A 23,580-nucleotide genomic window follows, 5' to 3' on the forward strand; every position below is an offset into this window, starting at 1 on the left:
CAGTCACTTAATAGCTCAGTGAAGGAGATAAAGGAGTAAATACAAATCTCAGCACAGTCATGATAAACACTATGATAAATACTATGAAAGAAATAAGCATAGAATGCAATGAAATTACATAAGAGGGGAATTGTCATAGGCTGAGAAGCTTTCATAGAATAGAAGACATTGATTAAATCTTAAAGTAGGTGCCACCAGATAGAAAACAATTTGTACTAAATTTCTTAGAGAAAATTTTCTCTTTTTTATTTTCTTTGTCATTGTCTTGAGTTCTTTGGTCTTTGTCTTTCAAATGAACTTTAACATCACCTTGTCAAGCTCTATATAAACATACTCAGAATTGGGACTGTGAATTTATCTTTAACACGCAAGTCTTTCCATTCATAAAACAGTGTATCAATTTATATTAGCCTTCCTTAGGTCTTTATACATAATTTAAATTTTTCCATGCAGAAAGACTTGTACACATTTTATTATATTTGTTGCTCTTTTGAATGGAATATTTTAACTACATTTAAAATTTGTTAAAATGAGTCATAGTGTATTACACATTATCTTTTATGTTAATCTTATTTCCAGAAACTATGTAAAAATTTTGAAACTAATTGTAATAGCTTGTTAGACTGTCTCAGACATTATATAGAAATAATCCTATCACCTTTATTTTGTTTTTATCATTCCTTTATAATCATTGTGAATATTTATTTGTTCTGATTTTTATTTTACTGATATAGCCAGGCCCTCTGAAACAATGTTGAATACAAGCCGTTATGGTGAGCATACTTGTCTACTGTACTTCAAAGAGAATGCTGCGAATCTTTCTCCATTAAGTATAATATTTACAGCTTATTTTTCCTATGACATGAATGGATGTCAAATTTTTGTCATACTCGTTTTCTAATTTTTTACTGTAAACATACCCAGAGATGTACAGATATATAGCATTTAAAAAAATAATAAAGCAAGCACCTATGTAAATACCAAGCAGGTTAAACAAAATATAACTATGACAGTATTTTTAAAGCCCCTGAATTTTCTTCTCCAATCATAATATCTTCACTAATCAAAAGCTATAAAGCATCTAGCAAAAACTGGGAAAATCATCTTTGCTGTTGGGGTCTGCCAACAATTTCTTAGACATGACAACCAAGCACAGTTATAGAAGGAAAAGTAAATAAATTTAATTAAGAATTTCTGCTGTTTGAAAAATACTTGTAAGAGAACAGAATAGAGAAGCCACAAAGTGGGCGAAAACATTTGCAGATCATATATCTAATAAAAGACTTGTATGTAGAATATATAAGGAACTCTCAAAACTCACTAACAAGAAAAGAAATTGGCAGGCAAAACATATGAACAGACATTTAACCAAAAAAGATACGTATGGCAAATAAGTACATGAAAAGATTAGGAAAGTTAGCCATTAGGAAAATGCAAACTAAAGCCACAATGAGCTACCACTACCCATCTATTTGGATAGATAAAATTTTGAAAATACTTACCATACCAACTGCTGGCAAGGACGTAGAGCAACTGGATCTTTCACACATTGCTGTGGGAATGCAACATAATATAGACACTTTGAGAAACAAATTGACAGTTTCTTATAAAGTTAAAAATATAGTTATCATACAAACCAGAAATCCCTCTCCCAGGTATTTACTCAAGTGAAATGAGAACTTGTGTTCACAGAAAAACTGTATGTGAATGCTCATAGTGGTTTTGTTATCATTCAAAACTGGAAACAGTCCAAATGTTTGAACTAGGTACTGGTTAAACAAATTCTGGTATATCTATACAACAGAATAATGCCAGGATAAAAAGAAATGAAGACCAAATGCACAAAACGGCATAGGTGAATCTCAAGTGCTTTATGCAAGTGAAGGAAGTCAGACTCAAAGACTCCATCCTGTATGATTCCATTTGTATGACATTGTGAAAAAGCCAAAATTATATGGACGTAAAACAGATCAGTGATTGCCATGGCTAGTGAAAACAAGCTGAATAAATAGGGACTGCACCACGGCACATTTGGCAGAGGGGAAGAGTGATGGACTTGTTCTGTATCTTGATTGTGACGGTGGTTAGAGGTCTGTAGCTATTTGTCAACACTCACAGAACACAGCACAGTTTTTTGAAAGGATAAATTTTACTATATCTATTTTACATCACAATAAAATTAAAAGAGCCAACTTTAATTTTAAAAGATTATATATAGTAAACTTCATTGTGGTAAATGTTTATATGATGTATCATTTTCCTTATATTTATAGAGCACTTCTTTGAAGCAGGACTTGTTTTTTCGTTTTTTCTTCTTTACATTCTTACAATCTTTATTTTTTAAGTGGTGTGTTTAGCTACTTTAACTTAATGTACTTACTAATCTAGTTTAGCTTAAATTTACCTTTTAGTTATTTTTCATTTGGTCTGTGTCTCTATTTTTTATTCTTTCCTTCTTACATTATGTTGGATTAATCAGATATTTTTAACTTAGTTCTCCTCCTATATTTGTATATATATTTTATATATTTTCAGTTATTATCCTACAATTTACAGTATGTATCCCTACATTCTATACTCTATCTTAAATATTCCAAGGAATTTACAACTAACATTTCCATTTCCCCTCTCCCATCCTTTGTGGTATTGGTGACATACATTTTGCTCCTACATACGTGACAATCCTTATAAAATATTTTAGTTGTTGTTTTAAGTAGCCAACATTCATTTATATTTACCCACATGTTTTTCTGCCCATTGTTTTTCTTTCTTCCCTGAAGTTCTATGTTATTTGGGATTATTTTTCTTCACCCTTAAGAATACACTTTAGCATTTTGGGGGATACAGGTCTGCTAGCAATCTAATCTCTCAATTTTTATTTGTCTCAAAGCATCTTTATTTTAATCTTTTATTTTTGAAAGATATTTTTGCTGCATGTAGAATTCCAGGTAAGAAGATTTCTTATTGATACTAGCACACTAATTTTTATTAAATATCTGGTTTTCCTATTTTCTATTGGAAGTCAATTCAGGCTTACTGTTGTTCCTTTGAGGATAACATGTCCCTTTTTTCTGGCTGCCTTTAAGATATTTCTCTTTGACTTTGAGTTGAGCAATTTGAATATGACGTGCCCAAGTGTGGTATTCTCTGTCTGGGGTTCCCAAAGATTTTTGAATCTTGGTTGATGCCTTTCATCTGTATGGAAAACTTTTAGTCATTACTTCTTGATACATTGTTTTTGCTCCACTTTCTCTTTCTCATTGTTTAATATTTCTTTTTCAAACGTATATCTTTTTACTGCTCACCATATGTTTCTTATTCCCTGTTCTTTTTCATTCATGTGTGTGTTCTTTAGCTTGACTCTTTTTTAATTGAACTACCTTCCTGTTTAATCTTGTTTTCTGCTGTGCCCAATAAACTGCCAAAGCCATCTAATTGATACAGAAGGGAAGTGCTGGAAAGGGAAGGGTGTGGTCCCTTTAAATAATAGGGAAGAAGGGAAGAGCCGGGTAGAGAAGGGCACGGTCCCTGGCTAGGGCTTCACCCCTGGGCCTGTGCTCATGGACCTAGGTGAGGACAGGTATTTTTGTTTTCCTGCCCAAATGTTGCATTTCCCAAGACCACTATGGCCTGCCACACCCTCATTCCTGTGCCTATAAAAACCTCAAGATCCAGCAGGCAGACACACAAGCTGCTGGATGCCGAGAGAAGGTCCAGGGGAGCACACTAGCCAAAGAGCACAGGACAGACACCACCATGCTGGCAGGCCATTGATGGGGGAACGAGGCAGAGTTTGACTGGAGCAGTCAGAGGAGAGCCCAGGCTGCCAAGCAGCCTGACTCCAGGGATAAGCCATCTCTCCTTTCTGACTTCCCCATCTGCTGGGAGCTACTTCCACTCGATAAAACCTTGCACTCATTCTCCAAGCCCACCTGTGATCTGATTCTTCCAGTACACCAAGGCAAGAACCCTGGGATACAGAAAGCCCTCTGTCCTTGTGATAAAGCAAGAGTCTAATTGATCTAGTTAGCACAAGGGGCCTACAGACAGCAAAACTAAAAGAGCACACGCCCACTGGGGCTTCAGGAACTGTAAACATTCACCTCTAGATGCTGCCGTGGGGTCAGAACCCCATAACCTGCCCATCTGTATGACCCCTAGAGGTTTGAGTAGCTGGGCAGTGAAGAAGCAAGCCACTCCCCTTGTCACACCCTGCAAGGGGGGACAAGGGAACTTTCCCATTTCACAATGAGTTCTAAATGTAGGAGACTGTATTTTTCAATTCCAGACTATCCTTTTACATTCTTAAATATTCCAAATAACAATTTGAGCAACACAGACAAAAATAGAGGATTTTCTGTGTGTCGTTTTCAGCTTTCCTATTTTCTCAAAAATACTAATTGCAATTATTTTAAAATCTGTCTGATAAGCTTCAATAATACATTACCTTTGGCTCTGCCTTTGAATCTAGTTTTTCCTCTTCATCTTCGTTCACTTAATCTTCTTCTTAGCATATGTTTACATTTTTGTTTAGTTGCTGAATATTGTGAATGAAGAATTGTAGAGGGTTTTTCTGCGGACATCTTCCACCAAAAAGAACTTTTTTATGACAGGAAAATAGGGTACTTATTGAATATATTAATTTCATCAAGAATTTGTTAGAACTGGCCTCTTCTCATTTTTATCTTATTCTTAGGATACAACTCTTTTTTTTTTTTTTTTTTTTTTTTTTGAGACGGAGTCTCGCTCTGTGGCCCAGGCTGGAGTGTAGTAGCCGGATCTCAGCTCACTGCAAGCTCCGCCTCCCGGGTTCACTCCATTCTCCTGCCTCAGCCTCCGGAGTAGCTGGGACTACAGGCGCCGCCACCTCGCCCGGCTAGTTTTTTGCATTTTTTAGTAGAGACGGGGTTTCACCGTATTGGCCAGGATGGTCTCAATCTTCTGACCTCGTGATCCGCCCGTCTCGGCCTCCCAAAGTGCTGGGATTACAGGCTTGAGCCACCGCGCCCGGCCAAGGATACAACTCTTAATCCTAAAGTATGGCCTTACTTTTAAGGCTGTTGCACTTGCATTGGGTCTCACCTAAGAAGAGCCAAGGTTATTTTCCAAAATCCCACCATCATGGCAGGATTTGAGTTTTAATCCCTGTCTTAACACACATGGATGCTGAAATCTTTGTTCAACTTTGCAGCTTCCCATGTTTTCCTTGGATTTTTAACATGCACATGTTTAGCCAAAAAGCTGACCAATTCCTTGAAGGTTATTTAAATGTAGATATTTAAACTTTGTTTCTGTGGTTCCCTACTCTCTAGAAGTTTGCCTGCCTCAGATTCGGACCTCTGTCTTTTCAGTCCAGAAATACAGCCAGTTTTGATTCAAACTCTCTTTCCCTGCGCCTTTGATAAATGTCCTTCAAAGATTGTGCGGGGAATTGGAGGTGTGTGCCTATTCTCTTAAGGATCATAGACTCTTTATGTCACGCCTCTGTTGCTCACCAATACCTTCAGACTTTTGTTCTATGTATATTTGCAGTTTTTATAACAATTTTTGGTGGAAAAGGTAGGGTGATACTTCTTCATGGCTGGAACTGAAAATCTGTGGGAACTTTGTCCTCCTTGAATCTAAGGATTCATATATTTCATCTGTTCCATAAAGCTTCATGTTTAGCAGCTTGAACGTTATTCTTTTCCATTCTTTTTATTCCCTCTTTAAATCATTTTAAATATATTAAAACTAATCATTCTATTGCTCTTTTAGCCATTTAACATTTCTTTCATAATTTTAAATCCTTATACCTTCAAGTTAATCTGGGTGACTCCTCAGCTCTTCCAGAAGCCAATTTCTCTCTTCGGATGGGCCCAAATGGATGTGTTAATTCCTTCAAGTGTGTGTGTGTGGTTTTTTTTTTTTTCCAATTTCAATTACTATATATTTTATTTCTACAAAAGTTTTTGGGTTTTTTCCCTGGAAAAAATGGTGTTTTCTATTTTTTTGTTTTTTAATAATTTATGCTCTTCCTTCCTGATAGTTTCTATTTCTTCTTGTTTACTTTTATACCTTCTTTTAGTTTAATCTCAAGTTCTTGGAATTTAAATTATCTTGTGTTTTGGTGTGCTAACTCCTCCTATAGTGAATCATTATCTTAGATGGTTTGGAATCTTCCTCAGCGCCTCTTCATTAATAATTTTTTGTTATTATTTTTGTTTTATTTTACTGTAATTCCATTCCTGTAGAGTTACAGGAGTGTCCTTAATGAGTGGTTAATATCTCCAGTCAGGAACAAATTGAAGTCTTGGAGTTTCCCCCACAACAAGGATAATGCAAATTCAGAATCAATACCCACCCATGCCTGAGGCCCGGGATTTCCGTTTCCTATGGAAACCCTTTTTTCTCAAACTGTACAAAATTTCCTGTGGCCTGTTTTGGTTGCTGGGTGGATTCTTTTGAATTTTTTTTATTATACTTTAAGTTCTAGGGTACATGTGGATAAAGTGCAGGTTTGTTACATATGTATACCTGTGCCATGTTGGCGTGCTGCACCCATCAACTCGTCAGCACCCATCAACTCGTCATTTACATCAGGTATAACTCCCAATGCAATCCCTCCCCCCCTCCCCCCTCCCCATGATAGGCCCCGGTGTGTGATGTTCCCCTTCCAGAGTCCAAGTGATCTCATTGTTCAGTTCCCACCTATGAGTGAGAACATGTGGTGTTTGGTTTTCTGTTCTTGTGATAGTTTGCTGAGAATGATAGTTTCCAGCTGCATCCATGTCCCTACAAAGGACACAAACTCATCCTTTTTTATGGCTGCATAGTATTCCATGGTGTGTATGTGCCACATTTTCTTAATCCAGTCTGTCACTGATGGACATTTGGGTTGATTCCAAGTCTTTGCTATTGTGAATAGTGCCGCAATAAACATACGTGTGCATGTGTCTTTATAGCAGCATGATTTATAATCCTTTGGGTATATACCCAGTAATGGGATGGCTGGGTCATATGGTACTTCTAGTTCTAGATGCTTGAGGAATCGCCATAATGTTTTCCATAATGGTTGAACTAGTTTACAATCCCACCAACAGTGTAAAAGTGTTCCTATTTCTCCACATCCTCTCCAGCATCTGTTGTTTCCTGACTTTTTAATGATTGCCATTCTAACTGGTGTGAGATGGCATCTCATTGTGGTTTGGATTTGCATTTCTCTGATGGCCAGTGATGATGAGCATTTTTTCATGTGTCTGTTGGCTGTATGAATGTCTTCTTTTGAGAACTGTCTGTTCATATCCTTTGCCCACTTTTTGATGGGGTTGTTTGTTTTTTTTCTTGTAAATTTGTTTGAGTTCTTTGTAGGTTCTGGATATTAGCCCTTTGTCAGATGAGTAGATTGCAAAAATTTTCTTTTTTTTGATTCTTTTGAATTCTTTTACTGAAAGGATAGTCCCTTCAGTGCCCTTGTTTTATGAAAAGGGGGATCAAACTCTAGCTCCTGGACTTAAATAGCAGTCAACACCACACCTCCTGCTCCTTTGTGAATAATTACTCTTCATAATTTTTAGGATGTATATCTATGTCCACTATCCTCTTAAGCCACCAAGGCTTTAGGGAGTTTACAATTCTGACTACAAATTCTTCTTAAGTTCTGGTACCATGTAATTTTTTTTAAAGCCTAGCATTTATTAAAAATGTTTTTAGCTGTATTTTATCTAGCATTTCTATGTGCTTACAGTAAGAGGGGCTCTTGTTAGTTTAGTTCTCCACTGTGTAAAATTCAAGTCAAAAAGGCTTTAAAGGTGTGATAGGAACACTTGGATAATTTAAAGTACTTCTCTGGTGCCAGAACATACAATTAATGGTAGAAGGAGAATGGTGGGAAGTGACAAGTTCAGCAAGAATCAGATCACAAAGGGGCTTCATATGCTGTGCTCAACACTAAGACTGTCCTGGCCAGGGGCGTTGGGGCAGGGAAAGGGGGGGGACTTTTTTTAAACATGAAAATGACATGACCAGAGTTGTAGCTAAGATTATATTGGCTGCTATAGGGATCAAAGTTAATTATCATTGATTTCTGCATGAAGTTAGGGCCTCTACTTCTCTTTTAGAAATCCTGATTCGTGGGGAAAATCTCCAGGATCTTTGCCTTCTCCTTAAATTTTCTCTATTGATTAATAATCATGAGCATGTGTCACTTATATCATCAGAAGAAAATATAAAGCTATTTCCAATTTGGAAAAAAAGAAGAAATCCAAGATAAAACCCACCACCATCACCAATAATGAAGTGTGAACTATATAATTGAAGCAGATGAATGCTGAGGAAGTAAAATAATGCCTTTGCAGGGGTAGTGTTCACAAAAACAAAGTAATCTTTCATGCGTCACTGCCCTTCGCCAAGGGAATGCAGAGGCCATTGGTGGAGCTCACATGGGTCCATTCCTATGTATGTGTAACTCCTTGGGATTTTGTGAGAAACTATTTCCTGGCACCTTGGTTTCCATTTGCCACAAGGCATCTGGTAACAATGGGTTATGAGGGTAGGTAAAGTGGCCCCTGCAGAGTTGTATAACTGTAATTCAGAGTTGCACCTTCTAGAGGAAGCCTTTCTTTTCGACTCCCACCCACAACGGTCTGCCCTTTCTCTGAACTTATATTGTACCATGAACCTTGGCATTTGTTTTCTAAATATTAAAAAATAATATTGCCAAAGTGTACAGTTTATTAGGTTTTTACTAGATTCCAGAGGTACATTGTGCCCTATGTACATATATGTAATACGTACATGGTTTCATTTATTTTTAACTACTCTGAGATTGAGCAATATTTTTTTCCCATTTTACAGATGAAGAAACAGAAGTTCATGAATAACTTGCCCAAGATCACCCAGTTTATTCATTCAGCAGCAAATATTTATCTAGCATCTATGTTTCGGGGTCTAAATTTAAGTGCCTGGCATACATATTTTATTTATTCCTTATAACATTTCTGGAAGTCGGTATTTTGATTTCCATTTTATAGATGAGGACTCTGAGTTACAGAGAAATTAAACAACTTCCTTAAGATCACATATTTAGTAAGCATAGATTTGTGACCCTTATCTGACATCCTCCAAAGCCCATGCTCTAAACCACTCCTTCTAAATCTGACTTGTCTATTCCTAAATTAACAACTGTCTAGACCTATGCTTTACATTGTGGGTTCCCACACTGCGCAACACATACTGGATATAAAGAGAAAATATATAGATACAAGAGAAGTGCCAAAAAATATCTTGATTAATAATGACCAAAGAACTTCAAGGAGAGACAATGTAGTGATGTCTCATTATCCAACACTTTGTAATAAAAATTGGATATGTATCTTTCCAGATACCTCAAACAAAAGTGCTTACTCTTTAAGCTGTTTTTGTCTGTGTTTGTTGTTGTTTTGAATAAAAGCCCTTCTATAGCAAGCACTATGTGTATTCTGGCTTTTAAATATATATCCTGTCTTCTTATGCACAGTGATCAATGTGATTTAATCCATTCTTGAGAAGTCAGAATCATTGTCAGAAAATTAGTTTTACATTTACTAAAATATAACAATGCTAATAAAATGTGTTTACAACAGCTTATCTGCACACAGAAAGTTTGATCAAATATCATTTGAGGTTTAAAAACTCAAAGAAGTGAATAGGAAATACTTTGTAATTAACATATGAAATATTCTTTTTTTTTTTTTTGAGACAGCGTTTCACTCTTGTTGTCCAGGCTGGAGTGCAGTGGCATGATTTCAACTCACTGCAACCTCTGCCTTCCAGGTTCAAGTGATTCTCCTGCCTCAGCCTCCCAGGCAGCTGGAATTACAGGTGCCTGCCACCACACCTGGCTAATGTTTGTACTTTTAGTAGAGACAGGGTTTTATTACATTGGCCAGGCTAGTCGTGAACTCCTGACCTCAGGTGATCCACCCTCCTTGGCCCCCCAATGTGCTGGGATTACAAGTGTGAGACACCACACCCAGCCTATATTCATGTTTTCTATGCTCTGTAAGACACATAATTTTGTCTTTGTTTCTTTTGACACCTAAAAATTAGACTATGAGTGTGATCTAAAGATGTAAAGTAGTAAGAATAAACCACAGGTATATTTGCACTGCCACTCCAAAAAGAAAAGTAACCTGCAATGATGCTATTATACAAATAGTACTAACATTAAAGGAATGTGGGAGGAATTTCTAGAGATCTATTTCTGCGTCTTGCTTCTAACTAGCCCTCTAAAGTAATAGTACCTCTTAGCCTCAGATTTCCAACACCTTCAACTGAAACATGGAATTATATCTAAATATTTTACACTTTGACATCTAACTTTTTTTGGTATCAACTCCATTTTGCCTACCCCCATCCTAGTACCTCCCCATTCTATTAGTAATTCAGGTTAATGAATTTTAGAAGACAGAAAAGAAAACAAGAAGGAGAACCAAGCCCAAAAGAAAACAGTTACTGTTATTATCATCATCAGGATGATAAAGTACCACCCCACTTATCAAAAATCAGATTTCTAGCAATTCCAGCAGGCTCCACCCTCCCTCTGCAACAACAAACAAAACAACCTTGAAACATTTAAAGGCTCTTGAAGAGCAAAAATGCTGTTATTACATTTATCCTCGTGACCTATTAGGAATCTTTATACACTTGCTCAGAGTCTATTTACTCATACTTTACATATAATTCTTATGTACTTAAGTCTGTTTTACCCAAACCAAATAAATTAGAAGCAGAAAAATTTAAAATATCACCTCTAGGGCATATGTACACATGTATTATCAGAATAAAAAATTGAAACTGTCAGTTCAGAGTCAAAGAGGTCAGCTGTAAAAAAGAGCACATGTTCTCCCCCATTGTGGGACTGTCAGGCTTGAGAGAAGACTGCTAATTTACATGACTAAGTAGAGGCAGGACTCAAAACTAGGTCTCTAGAAATTCATTCCCAGGTTCCTTCAATGTGACTACTATTTGCATAATGGAGTTATTGCAGATTTCATTTCCTTTGAGATTCAGCCAAACCTGGGAGCCTTGTTGGAAATGCAGAATCTAAGGTCTCACACCTCAGACCTCCTGAACCAGAATCTGCATTTTAACATGATCCTCACATGATCCATACTCATGGTAAAGTTTAAGAAGCACTGTCTAATAAACATTCCAGATATACTTAAATACTTCCAAGATATGAAACTCACTAATTCATAGTCATCCTATTCCTTTGTCGGATAACTTTTTCTTTTTTCTTCTTTTATTTTGGTGGTGGTTGTTTATTCTTTTACTCTTTTTCTTATTTTTTGTTTGTAAGCTAAGTTTTATTGATTTAAGAAAGTTTTTTCATATTCAATTTCCCCATTACTTCCACCCTTTCGTCTTCATGTTTTATTCTCAAACCACACATGCAGTTAACCACTCTTCTTATGATAACCCTTTAAGTATTTGAGCATAGCTCTCAGTTTAGATCTGACATTACCACTCCCATCCCCTGCCTGTGTCCTCATCCCTTATTCCTAACTTCGTCTTTTCCACACTTACGTCAAAATTCATCATTATCAGACAAAGCATCCAGATTTCTTTTAACCATTTTTCATAAGCCCTGCTTTCTTCCCTGGATGCATGCAGTACATCAATTCCTTCTAAAAGTGAACCAAATTTCAGGTATCATCAAACAGCCTCCCTAGCCTCCCTCATGCTAGGAGTTTTTCCTCCATCCCAGACCTTCTTACTGGGGACTTGCTTTTGCTTTTTATATTTGAGAAATAGTACTATGATGTCATTTTATGTTGCATTTAATTCTACCACTTCTCCAACTACGCTTTCCATGCATTCTCCTGCTGCTTATGGTAGAAAAGTAAAAATGTTTCACTCAATGCTGTAGGTCTTTTTCTTCTGGAGCTCTGCATTAGTGAATTAACTCAAAAACTTTTTATGCTCACTTATCACTAAACCTACTGGTAAGTTTTTTTCAAATAATCAAAAACTCCAGATCTTCCTTAGAAGCCAGATACTTACCATTGAGAATATTTCTGTTTCCTGCTATGTTTTTAAGAATTCTTACAGACACAGTTTAATACTTCAGGTGCCAGGTTGGAATCATTTCAACCACTTGAGTAAAGAATTTAGAATCTGATCTTGAAAATCATCTTTTTGTGTTTTTTTTCCAGTGGTATAAATGAAAATGAACCTCTATGTAATTTGAAATATTATTTTAAGAATCCAAGAGCTAAAGATTAATAGTCATCAAGCATTTCGGTACAGAAGTATTTGCCAAAGGAGTTGTTAAAATTGAGGTCTCCAGGCTCACAGTTAGAAATCACAGAGTCTTAGGTACATGCTAGGAATTTTCATTTTTAATCAACACCCCAGAAGACAAGTCATTCACAGACTACAGTTTGCAAGATCTAGCTCTTTCACAGGCATATTTAGATTCTTCATCAAATTTATCAGCATCTACATTGTGCATAGTATTTAATTTTATTCAGCAGGTAGTGATCATTTTTAACCAATATTGGCTAAACACCTGTGTGCACAAGGCCCCAAAACGATATACCTAACCGAAATCAGGTGTTAAAACTTTCAAAAATGAGAAACTTCAGATTGATTGTCATTGCCAATCACCTTCATCATGAAAAATGTCATCAATAGTAAAGTGAGGCCACAGGGTTCTTAGGTTCCAAGAAGTGCTCACAATACATGTCTCTTGGACCACTTTATACACACATACAGTGTCATTGTCAGTAGCTATGTCTTTTAGCACAAATAAGGAGATATAAATGTAAAATGTTGGGGAGGAGGCAGGGGAGAGGGATTGCATTGGGAGTTATACCTGATGTAAATGACGAGTTGATGGGTGCTGACGAGTTGATGGGTGCAACACACCAACATGGCACAAGTATACATATGTAACAAACCTGCACGTTATGCACATGTACCCTAGAACTTAAAGTATAATAATAATAAAAAAAAAGAAAAAGAAATGTAAAATGCAAGACTGAAAATCTTATGTACTAACTCTATGCCCATAATTTTCCATTTCCTTTCTAAGTCACGTCCCCTGATAAGAAGCTTTATGAAAGAGCTTTACTGTTTATATGAATAGCCTAAGTGTATAAACTAGACTCACATTTATTACATATCTTTCCAGATTTAAATGGGTTGAGAAATGGGTCAGTCATAAATACTAGTATGTATTTTACTATTACCTGTTTTTAGAGGTTATGCTTAAGGAACTACTGCTTTACTTCAACTCAGTAAAACTCTCGACTGAACTAAAATGAAAAACCTCTCACTTGTAAGTTAGTTCCCAGAATGAGTGAACTCTGGGATATTAAATTTATTCAGGTGTTATCCATTTATTTAATGTTGGTAAGCACAACAAAATGCACATGTGAAAGTTATGGTTTAATTGAAAAGCATATAGCATAACTTAACTAGACCCTCCTGCATCATGGTAAAAGTAGCAGCATGTGGGGCTAGGTTTAAAAAAACCTAATTACGAAAAGAACTATGGTAAAGTTTAGCCAATGCCTCCAAGCCAATATTTAGTCTTTTCAATAGGTAGTGACTATATATTTGATAATTTATAAAACCTGGCACTGCACAGCATTGATACAAACAAAAACACACACACACGTGTATACACACACACACACACACACATCTCAAGAGAACCTCCTTACAAATCAGCAGTCACTTGATTTACAAATTCTTCTGAGAATATATAATCCAGTTCATGTATCTTTTGGCTCTCATCCAGGATTTTTTACCCACAGTCTAGGACAGATAAATAAGATTTTCACCTGGTAGAAATCACCCTCCATTCATCATTGGAAGTCTAGTTGAACAGTAGGTCAAAATGTACATGCTCTGAAATTGAGAGATGACCTTGGTGTTACCAAGTTGGTAGACATCGTGAGTAACAAACACTCATCCTAGTAAGCTACAATGGTGGATTTTCATGATTGAATGGATGTTCTGTCCTGCTGGTTTCCTGTAGATTTGCAAGTTGTGAGAGTTGGGCTAAATATGGGAGCTTAAAGTAGGAGTAACTTTCATCAGGTTGCCAAGCTGGCAACTTTTTCTCAAGCTACAAAGACAGTGGACTGAATCAGCTTGCAAGAACTCACAACTGGCAAGTTTTACTTTGAACCTGCTTTCTTGTTTCCTGGCAGGTTTACTGATCTTCATTTTTGTCCAGATGTGAGTTTCAAGGTGTTTAAGGAAAATCAACCCTTTTACAAGTTAAGTGCTCCTCAAACCAGAGTAGGGCCTTCATGGGCCTTCATGGCCCTAGAGCCTGAGAGGACACTGTACTCTGTTTAACTTTGGTAGAGCTAGGACATTTTCTTATCATTACTACGCCTTTCTTTCCATAATAAACTTCCTCATTGATCAAATATGCTGAAGATTGTGCCAGTAAGAACATTTGTAAATTTTAATTGTGGAAAACCAGTCTTGCAATTCCAGCTGTGGATTTTCACAAGTATTCGCTAATCTTTTTCTTCTTGAATAAAGAATTCCTAAACTTAGCAACTGTGAGCTTGGTTGACATTCATTTTATTTAATTATCAAATATTTTTTGCTTCATAAATATTTTTTTGAACCAAACTCAGCCCCAAATTGGCTAAATATAGATACAAATATCAATATCATCACACAATATACCAGGCAATCTTGCTGCCACTGATGAGGAAAATCATTCTTAAACTCACTATGGATATGTTCAAATATAATAACTGAATTTTAAAGTTGTGAAGGGTGGGATTGGGGATTTTGCAGCAATCACATTCAGTAAATGTAGTCGGTGGAAAAGAGGAATTAACTGGATAACTGCTAAAATCTCTAGTTTGTCTGTGCATCTTCCTTTAAATTACTTCAGTTGAATCATGGCCATTTGTAACATGGCGTCCAAGGAAAGCTCCAGTTTGATATACTAAAGATGATTCTAAAACCCGGTGAAATAAATTTTCATTTCTTAGAAATACTGCCTCAAGAAATATCTCTAACAGGTCATACTGATATAGCCAAAACAGTTATTTAAAATAGTGCATATATAATGGGTTATTTTACCTAGACCCTGTTGCTGTAACCTTCATTCCACTGGCTAGTCTTTGCAGAATCTTTTAAAGGAGCTTATTAAACTAACCATTGCAATTAGATAAAAGAAACTAGAGACCTGAAAAGTGAAAACGCAGGAATGGATTATCAGTTTTCAGGCGGTATGATAGTATACCTGAAAATCCAAGAGACCCAGTAGGAAAACTATTACAAGCAATTAGGAAATCTAGATAGAGAAGTAAAAAATTAACAATCAAAAAATGATTGCTTTCATATACATAAACAAAGACCAGTTTGAATGTGTGACTGATAAGTCAATTTTTTAAAGCTGCAAATGTGTTAAAACACTTAGAAATGCCCACAGCCATATCATACTGAATGGGCAAAAACTAGAAGCATTCCATTTGAAAACCAGCTCAAGACAAGGATGCCCTCTCTCACCACTCCTATTCAACGTAGTATTGGAAGTTCTGGCCAGGGCAATTAGGCAAGAGAAAGAAATAAAGGGAATTCAATTAGGCAAAGAGAAAGTCAAATTGTCTCTGCAGATGACATGATCATATATTTAGAAAACACCATCGTCTCAGCTCAAAATCTCCTTAAGTTGATAAGCAACTTCAGCAAGTCTCAGAATACAAAATCAAAGTGCAAAAACCACGAGCATTCCTATACACCAATAACAGACAAACAGCCAAATCATGAGTGAACTCCTATTCACAACTGCTACAAATAGAGTAAAATACCTAGGAATACAACTTACAAGGGATGGGAAGGACCTCTTCAAGGAGAACTACAAACCACTGCCCAAGGAAATAAGAGGACACAAACACATGGAAAAACATTCCAGGCTCACAAATAGGAAGAATCAATATTATGAAAATGGCCATACTGCCCAAAGTAATTTATAGATTCAATGCCATCTCCATCAAGCTACCATTGACTTTTTTCACAGAATTAGAAAAAACTACTTTAAATCTCATATGGAACCAAAAAAGAGCCCGTATAGCCAAGACAATCCTAAGCCAAAAGAACAAAGCTGGAAGCATCACGCTACCTGACTTCAAACTACACTACAAGACTACAGTAACCAAAACAGCATGTTACTGGTACCAAAACAGATATATAGATCAATGGAACAGAACAGAGGCCTCAGAAGTAACCCCACACATCTACAACTGTCTGATCTTTGACAGACCTGGGGAAAAAAAAAAAAAAAAGCAATGGGGAAAGGATTCCCTATTTAAAAAATGGTGTTGGGAAAACTATCTAGCCATAAGCAGAAAACTGAAACTGGATCCCTTCCTTACACCTTATACAAAAATTAACTCAAGATGGATTAAAGACTTAAACATAAGACCTAAAATCATGAAATCCCTAGGAGAAAACCTATGCAATACCATTCAGGACATAGGTATGGGCAAAGACTTCATGACTAAAACACCAAAAGAAATGGCAACAAAAGCCAAAATTGACAAATGGCATCTAATTAAACTAAAGAGCTTCTGTACAGCAAAAGAAACTGTCAACAGAATGAACAGGCAACATACAGAATGGGAGAAAAATTTTGCAATCTATTCATCTGAAAAAGGGCTAATATCCAGAATCTACCAAGAACGTAAACAAATTTACAAGAAAAAACAAACAACCTCATCAAAAAGTGGGCAAAGGATAGGAACAGACCTTTCTCAATAGAAGACATTTATATTTATGTGGTCAACAAACATGAAAAAAGCTCATCATCACTGGTTATTAGAGAAATGCAAATCAAAACCACAATGAGATACCATCTCACACCACTTAGAATGGTGATGATTAAAAAGTCAAGAAACAACAGATGCTGGAGAGCATATAGAGAAACAGGAACACTTTTACACTGTTGGTAGGAATGTAAATTAATTCAACCATTGTGGAAGACAGTGTGGTGATTCTTCAAGGATCTAGAACTAGAAATACCATTTGACCTAGCAATCCCATTACTGGTTATATACCCAAAGGATTATAAATTATTCAACTATAAAGATACATGCATACATATGTTTACTGCGGCACTGTTCACAATAGCAAAGACTTGGAACCAACCCAGATGCCCATCAATGATAGACTGGATAAAGAAAATGTGGCACAAATACACCATGGAATACTATGCAGCCATAAAAACGGATGAGTTCATGTCCTTTGCAGGGACATGGATGAAGCGGGAAACCATCATTCTCAGCAAACTAACACATGAACAGAAAACGAAATCTATACTCGGTCAAAAGTTCTCGGTCAAAAGTGGAAGTTGAATAATGAGAACACATGGACATGGGGAGGAGCATCACACACCAGGGCCGGTCAGGGGGTGGGGGGCTGGCGGAGGAATAGCATTAGGAGAAATACCTAACGTAGATGACGGGTTGTTGGTTGCAGCAAACCACCATGGCATGCGTATACCTATGTAACAAATCTGCATGTTCTGCACATGTACCCCAGAACTTAAAGTATAATAAAAAAAAAAACCTAGAAATGAATAAGAAATATTCTAGTCCCATATAAAGAAAACTGTACTACATGACTGAAATGCCAGAGACACTTGAGTAAATAGAAAGACATATCAGGTGTGGGGACAGGAATACTCAACATCATAAGGGTAAATTTATAAATTTAGGACAATCTCAATTAAAAGACCAACATGTTTAAACTAGACGATTATAAAAATACATTTTAAAAGCCAGGAAACCTCTGACAGAGAAGAACAATGAGGGCAGATTAGACCTATAGACATATCAATGTTAAAGCATGAAGTCTTAGTAATTAAAACATGAAGCCAGGTGTGGTGGCTCATAGCTATAATCTCAGCACTTTGTGATGCTGTAGGAGGATCACTTGAGCTCAGGAGTTTGAGGCTGCAGTGAGCTGTGCTTGTGCCACTGCACTGTAGGATGGGCAACAGAGTGAGACCCTATCTGAAAAACAAACACACACACAAATAAGAAAGAAAAAGAAAAGAAAAGAAAGAATTAGGGGCACATTCACAGACAAATCACTGTAATGGAATAAACAGTTCAAATACAGATAATTCAATACATGACCAAGATAGTGTCTCCAATCAACAGGTAAGTGGTAATCTACTCAATAACTGGTGTTGGGACAACTGGATAACCACTTCTTCTCATAATATGCACCATAATAAACTAAAAATGAATACAGTAATTATAAAAATTATACAAGTGATAAAATGACAAAAGAGAAAGACTTTTGTATGTATGACTTGAAATCCAAAAGGAAAAAAAGAAAGATCAATGCAGTGATTATGACTATCAAAAACTTCTCATGGCACCAGGAGCCATCAACAATGACTAAGGAGAAGAGTACAGTGAAAGATTCTCTTTAAGCCTATCTTCCATTCATTCAGTTATCACGTATACCCTTCTCCTTACTCTCAGGAAACCATTCTTACTACTTTCTTATTTATCCTACCAGAGTTATTTTTTTATGAAAAAGACAATACAGAGGTCAATTTTTATGTATCCCCTATTTTGTATCAAAAATATATTTTACGTACACTGTTTTGTACTTTGCTTTTTTGATCCCATAATATACCATGGAAATCTTTCTAACTCAGTACATACTTTTCTCATTCTTTTTGTAAATGTGTAGTATTCTATTATTATATGGATAGCCATTATTAATTTAATAAGTATCTCCTTGAAATTTTATGTTGTTTTTAATAATTGTTCTCATATAAATATTAGAAATGCAATTAGCAATTCATTTAAAATAGTATCTTCATACAGTTCTTAGAAATGTAACATTCTCATTCAGGAAACAGGCTTTATAACAGGTGTTACAAAAATCCTAAAGGCATATCATAATTAAGCTACCAAAGGCATTGTTGATAAGATATAATAGTTTCTCCCCCCAAAACAATCTTGCAAGCAAATTTACTATGATGTGACAGGCAGTGTTAAAAGAGTATCTCATATAAAGTGAATATGAAATTATAATCATTATAATGATCAAATTACAGTAATTAGTACATAGAGCAGAGAATTTATCTGTGCCAATTCCACATACTAAAATAGTTTAGGCAATAGTTATCTTATCAGTCACAAGCCTTCCCAAAGAAGAAATAATGACAATCTTTAACATTCTATTTTCATCTTCATGGCACAGAACTTGTTAAATGTTATTTTTATTTTAAAGTGATGGTAGCAAAGATAGGATTGTGACATAATGTATTATAATGGATTCATTTACTCATTTTGGCACATTCACCTATTAATTATCTCAACCCTATTCTACCAATAGGGTTAACCTGATTACTCACCAAGGATTAGAATATTTCATGTGTATATTTCCCAATTTTTTGTCCAAAGTTTCTCTAAGATGTAAAAGACTTACATGTGTGTTTAAAAAATACATAACTTCGATCATCCTTGGCTCAGAAACCTAGTTGTTACAAGAAATTTTATCCTTTTAAATGGATACTTCATGGAATTTTATGATGATAATAATTGTAGTGTGTCTTCTGTTTCTGTCTTTTGATTTTGAGACTGCAGTAAGAAATACCTTTCCTGAAGAGCACCCAAGGAATTGGAGATCTACTGATTGGTGCCTTGCCTTAACTTTTTCACAGCTACCAGGAAAGTCATTGCTCCAGATTTTCATATAGCATCTCACATAGATGTACACTGTTTCCAACAGTGATTGAAACCATCCTTCTGAAGTTTATTTCTCTATCTTTGTGAGTTTGTTGTAACCACTTACCCTCTCCCAAAGTAGGAGACAGTTATCACCTATTTTATATTTTCAATTGATTCAGCATTAACAAGGCTTTCAGAATTTCCCAACTCCTCAGATGTTAATAAGTTAGTAAAGACTCTATCATATTTAGGGAATGTTCCCAAAGACATATTTGGCAATAACCAAACTTGAACAGTAGCTAACAATATACTGTGGATTCAGAACAGAATGGCCCATTGGCTCTCCAGAGAAAGCATTTCAGTATTTGGTGAATTGTATTCAGTTTGGTGAACTGTTCAATACTAAAATGATTTCAGAATGGTAACTAACATATTGTATAGAATTGCACAGGTCTTGGTGATTAAATCCTCCATAATTTCTCTAAAACAAGAAGAAAGTGAATTATTAAATACAAAAATTATGACAGGCTATCAGGTAGATAGAAGACAGTTCTGAAGTCAGGCTGATCTCAGTTAAAATTTCGGCTGTGCCATTTTCTAGCTACGTGATTTTGGACCAGTTACTTTATGGCTCCCAGCTGGTATCCTCATGTGTAAAATGAGGATAATGGTAACTCCCCTAGGGAGGTTTGTGTAAGGATAAATGAGGGAATTGAAAACACAAGACTGGCACATAGTAGGTAATTAAAATTTTTGTTTCCTATGTTACTCTTTCTTTACTAATTTTCCATAAAAACAGAAAGCCATGAGCAGCATCTACTTGCTTCTGGACAATATTGCTTATATTTATATACAACAGAAAGTCAACTTGATTAAATTTCTCCCTCTAGGCTTATCCAGATCTAAATCCTTATTAAATCATTCCAAACAGTTTGATTTGTGTCTCTTACTACCATTATATGGAAGATGTAGGTGAAACCAAATTCGACAACACTTGTCAGCTGGACACAGTATTTCACTATCTCCTATTTTCAATATCATAAAAGTTATTTTGCCTTCATTTAATCACATTTTTTCTCCTGTCATCAGTATAGATATTGGTCAATTGATCTTCAAACCACATAATCATTCTGCATTTTCTCTATAACAACTTTCAAATAAGAATGACAGGGCTCACCTAATTCCCAACAGAGAACATGAGAGTATTTGCACAATATTTGAGGTAGTTTACAGGCAACTGAAAAACATCTAATTTAGGAAGGATATGGAGCGGGGAGAGCTGAGATTACCAACTAGAAGTGGCCAGGAAGAACTACTCCTACTGAGTGAGACAAGGGCATCAAGTAGACTAGCATACTCTGAAAGATCTTTGCAATGAAGGGATTGAGAGTGGACAAAGAGAAGATGCAGACCCCAGGCTAAAAGGTGAGGAGGCTGGAAACCCTGCACAGGGTTCCTGAGCACCAGGACTCCTTCCTGGCCCTGAGCAAATCCTAGGGAAGGGGTGAGTGAAATAGGCATGGAGTGACGCACTCTTGCCACGGACCTCTGGGATGCTAGCTGCAGAAGACCCCATAAACCCCACTGGCATCTGAGATGACAGGGAGAACTGCCCATAGAGTTGGCAGAGGCAGAACTCCAGTCTGCATGGAACCTAGAGGGTTTGGCCTGGGAATGACTACAGTGAAGCATAGCCATGGGAGCCCATACCCCAAGGTGTGCCATATCCCTCTAAGTGGCCTAGCCTTTGTTGGCTACCAGACAGGGACAAAGCAGGGCTATCTTACCATGGGACAGGGAATGTCTGATCTGAGCACCCACCTGTCTGCCACACTCTCCCGGGGTTCCTGTCTGTTTGCATCCCCTTACAGTGCAGCCTCAGCTTGACTGCAGCCACCACCACTGCTCTTTTGCCAGAAGAGTCCATCTAACCATTGGAGTGCTTTTGCAGGTGGACCCCCATCAACAATGCACCCACCCAAACCTCACTCTGCCCACTTGATAGTAAGCACATGCAGGAGGACCCACCACTGCCCCACCAGTGTCTGTGTGCACGAGGACCTCTGCCTTCCCTGGGGATCTCATGTGCTGGTGTACGTGCACGTGGGGTCTCACCACTGCCCCACTGGAACACTTTTGCTGATAGCCTTTGTTGGGGATGTTGCTGCCAGTGGACTGGGAACACCTCGGCCCCTCCAGCACAGCAGGTGCTTAACCTTGAGGAGCCAGAGAACAAAGTTGCAGGTAGGTCCCAGCCCCTGAGAATTAGATCACACAGCCCAGGAATGCTGAACTGAGCCTTGGCCCCCTGAAAGTATCCAGAAATGAAGCCAATCGATTAAACCAAATTTATACCACATTGAAAACCTCAAGGGCATCAAAGAACATAAAAGCAAAAAGACCCATCCTAAAGACAGCAATTTCAAAAGATTAAAGGAACATCAACCCACACAGATGAGAAAGAACCAGTGCAAAAACTCTGGAAACTCTAAAAGTCAGAGTGTCTTCTTACCTCCAATGACTGCCTGAGCTCCCAAGCAATGATTCTTAACCAGACTGAAGTGGCTAAAACGACAGACACAGAATGCAGAACATGGAAGGTAAGGAAGCTCCTTGACAGCATGGGACTTACACAAAAACAGACACATAAACCAATGAAACAGGTTAAAGAACCCAGAAATAAAGCTACATACATACAACCCTCTGATCTTCAACAAAATAGACAATAACAAGCAATAGGAAAAGGACCCCCTATTCAATAAATGGTACTGAGATAACTGGCTAGCCATATGCAGAAGATTTAAACTGGACCCCTACCTTTTGCCATATACAAAAGCTAATTCAAGATGCATTAAAGATGTAAATATAGGATCTAAAACTATAAAAACGGTAGAAGAAAACCTAGGACAAAGCATTCTGGACATAGGCTTTAGCAAAGATTCCACAATGAAGTCTCCAAAAGCGATTGCAACAAAAACAAAAATGGACAAGTGGAACCTAATTATATTAAAGAGATTCTGCACAGTAAAAGAAACTATGAACAGAGTAAAAAGACAACCTAGCAATGGGAGAAAACATTTGCAAACTATGCACCTGACAGAGGTCTCATATTCAGAATCTATGAGGAACTTAAATGAATCAACAAGCGAAAAACAAACCTCATTTTAAAAAAATGGGCAAAGGACATGAACAGACACTTCTCAACACACATATGACCAACGAACATGTGAAAAAATGATCAACATCACTAATCATTAGAGAAATGTAAATCAAAACCACAATGAAATACCATCTCACACCAGTCAGAATGGTTACTATTAATAAATGAGAAAATAACATGTTGATGAGGTTGCAGAGAAAAGGGAATGCTTTTATACCGCTGGTGGAAATGTAAATTAGTTTGGCCACCGTGGAAAGCAGTTTGGAGATTTCTTAAAGAACTTAAAACAGAACTACCATTTGACTTGGTAATTATTACTGGGTATCTACCCAAAGGAAAATAAGTCATTCTACCATAAAGACACATGCACATGTATGTTCATGGCAGTACTATTCACAATAGCAAAGACATGGAATCAACCTAGGTGTCCATCAACAGTGGACTGAAGAAAATGTGGTAAATATACTCCATGTACTACTACATAGCCATAAAGGAGAACAAAATCATGTCCACTGCAGCAACATGGATGCAACTGGAGGCCAATATCCTAAGCAAATCAATATAGGAACAGAAAACCAAATACTGCACGTTCTCACTTATAAGTGAGAGCTAAACAGGAATAATAGACAGTGGGGCCTACTTGAGGGTGGCTGGTAGGAGGAGGGTGAGAGTCAAAAAATTACCTACCGTGTACTATGTTTGCTACCTGGGTGATGAAATTATTTG

At 36.9% G+C, this 23,580-nt stretch overlaps 1 long non-coding RNA gene across 1 annotated transcript in view; it reads right to left on the reverse strand.

Annotated features, from left to right (window-relative positions):
• Window positions 1–1,453: 1,453 nt before the first annotated feature.
• The window catches only part of LOC144334815 (uncharacterized), a 48,382-nt gene continuing 26,255 nt past the window's right edge, over window positions 1,454–23,580 (reverse strand). The window contains exon 3 of the long non-coding RNA XR_013405055.1: window positions 1,454–1,552. This is a non-coding gene — a long non-coding RNA (uncharacterized LOC144334815). The remainder of the gene's footprint in view (window positions 1,553–23,580) is intronic.

This window comes from Macaca mulatta, chromosome 15 (assembly GCF_049350105.2).
Source record: "Macaca mulatta isolate MMU2019108-1 chromosome 15, T2T-MMU8v2.0, whole genome shotgun sequence".
NCBI classification, from domain to species: domain Eukaryota; kingdom Metazoa; phylum Chordata; class Mammalia; order Primates; family Cercopithecidae; genus Macaca; species Macaca mulatta.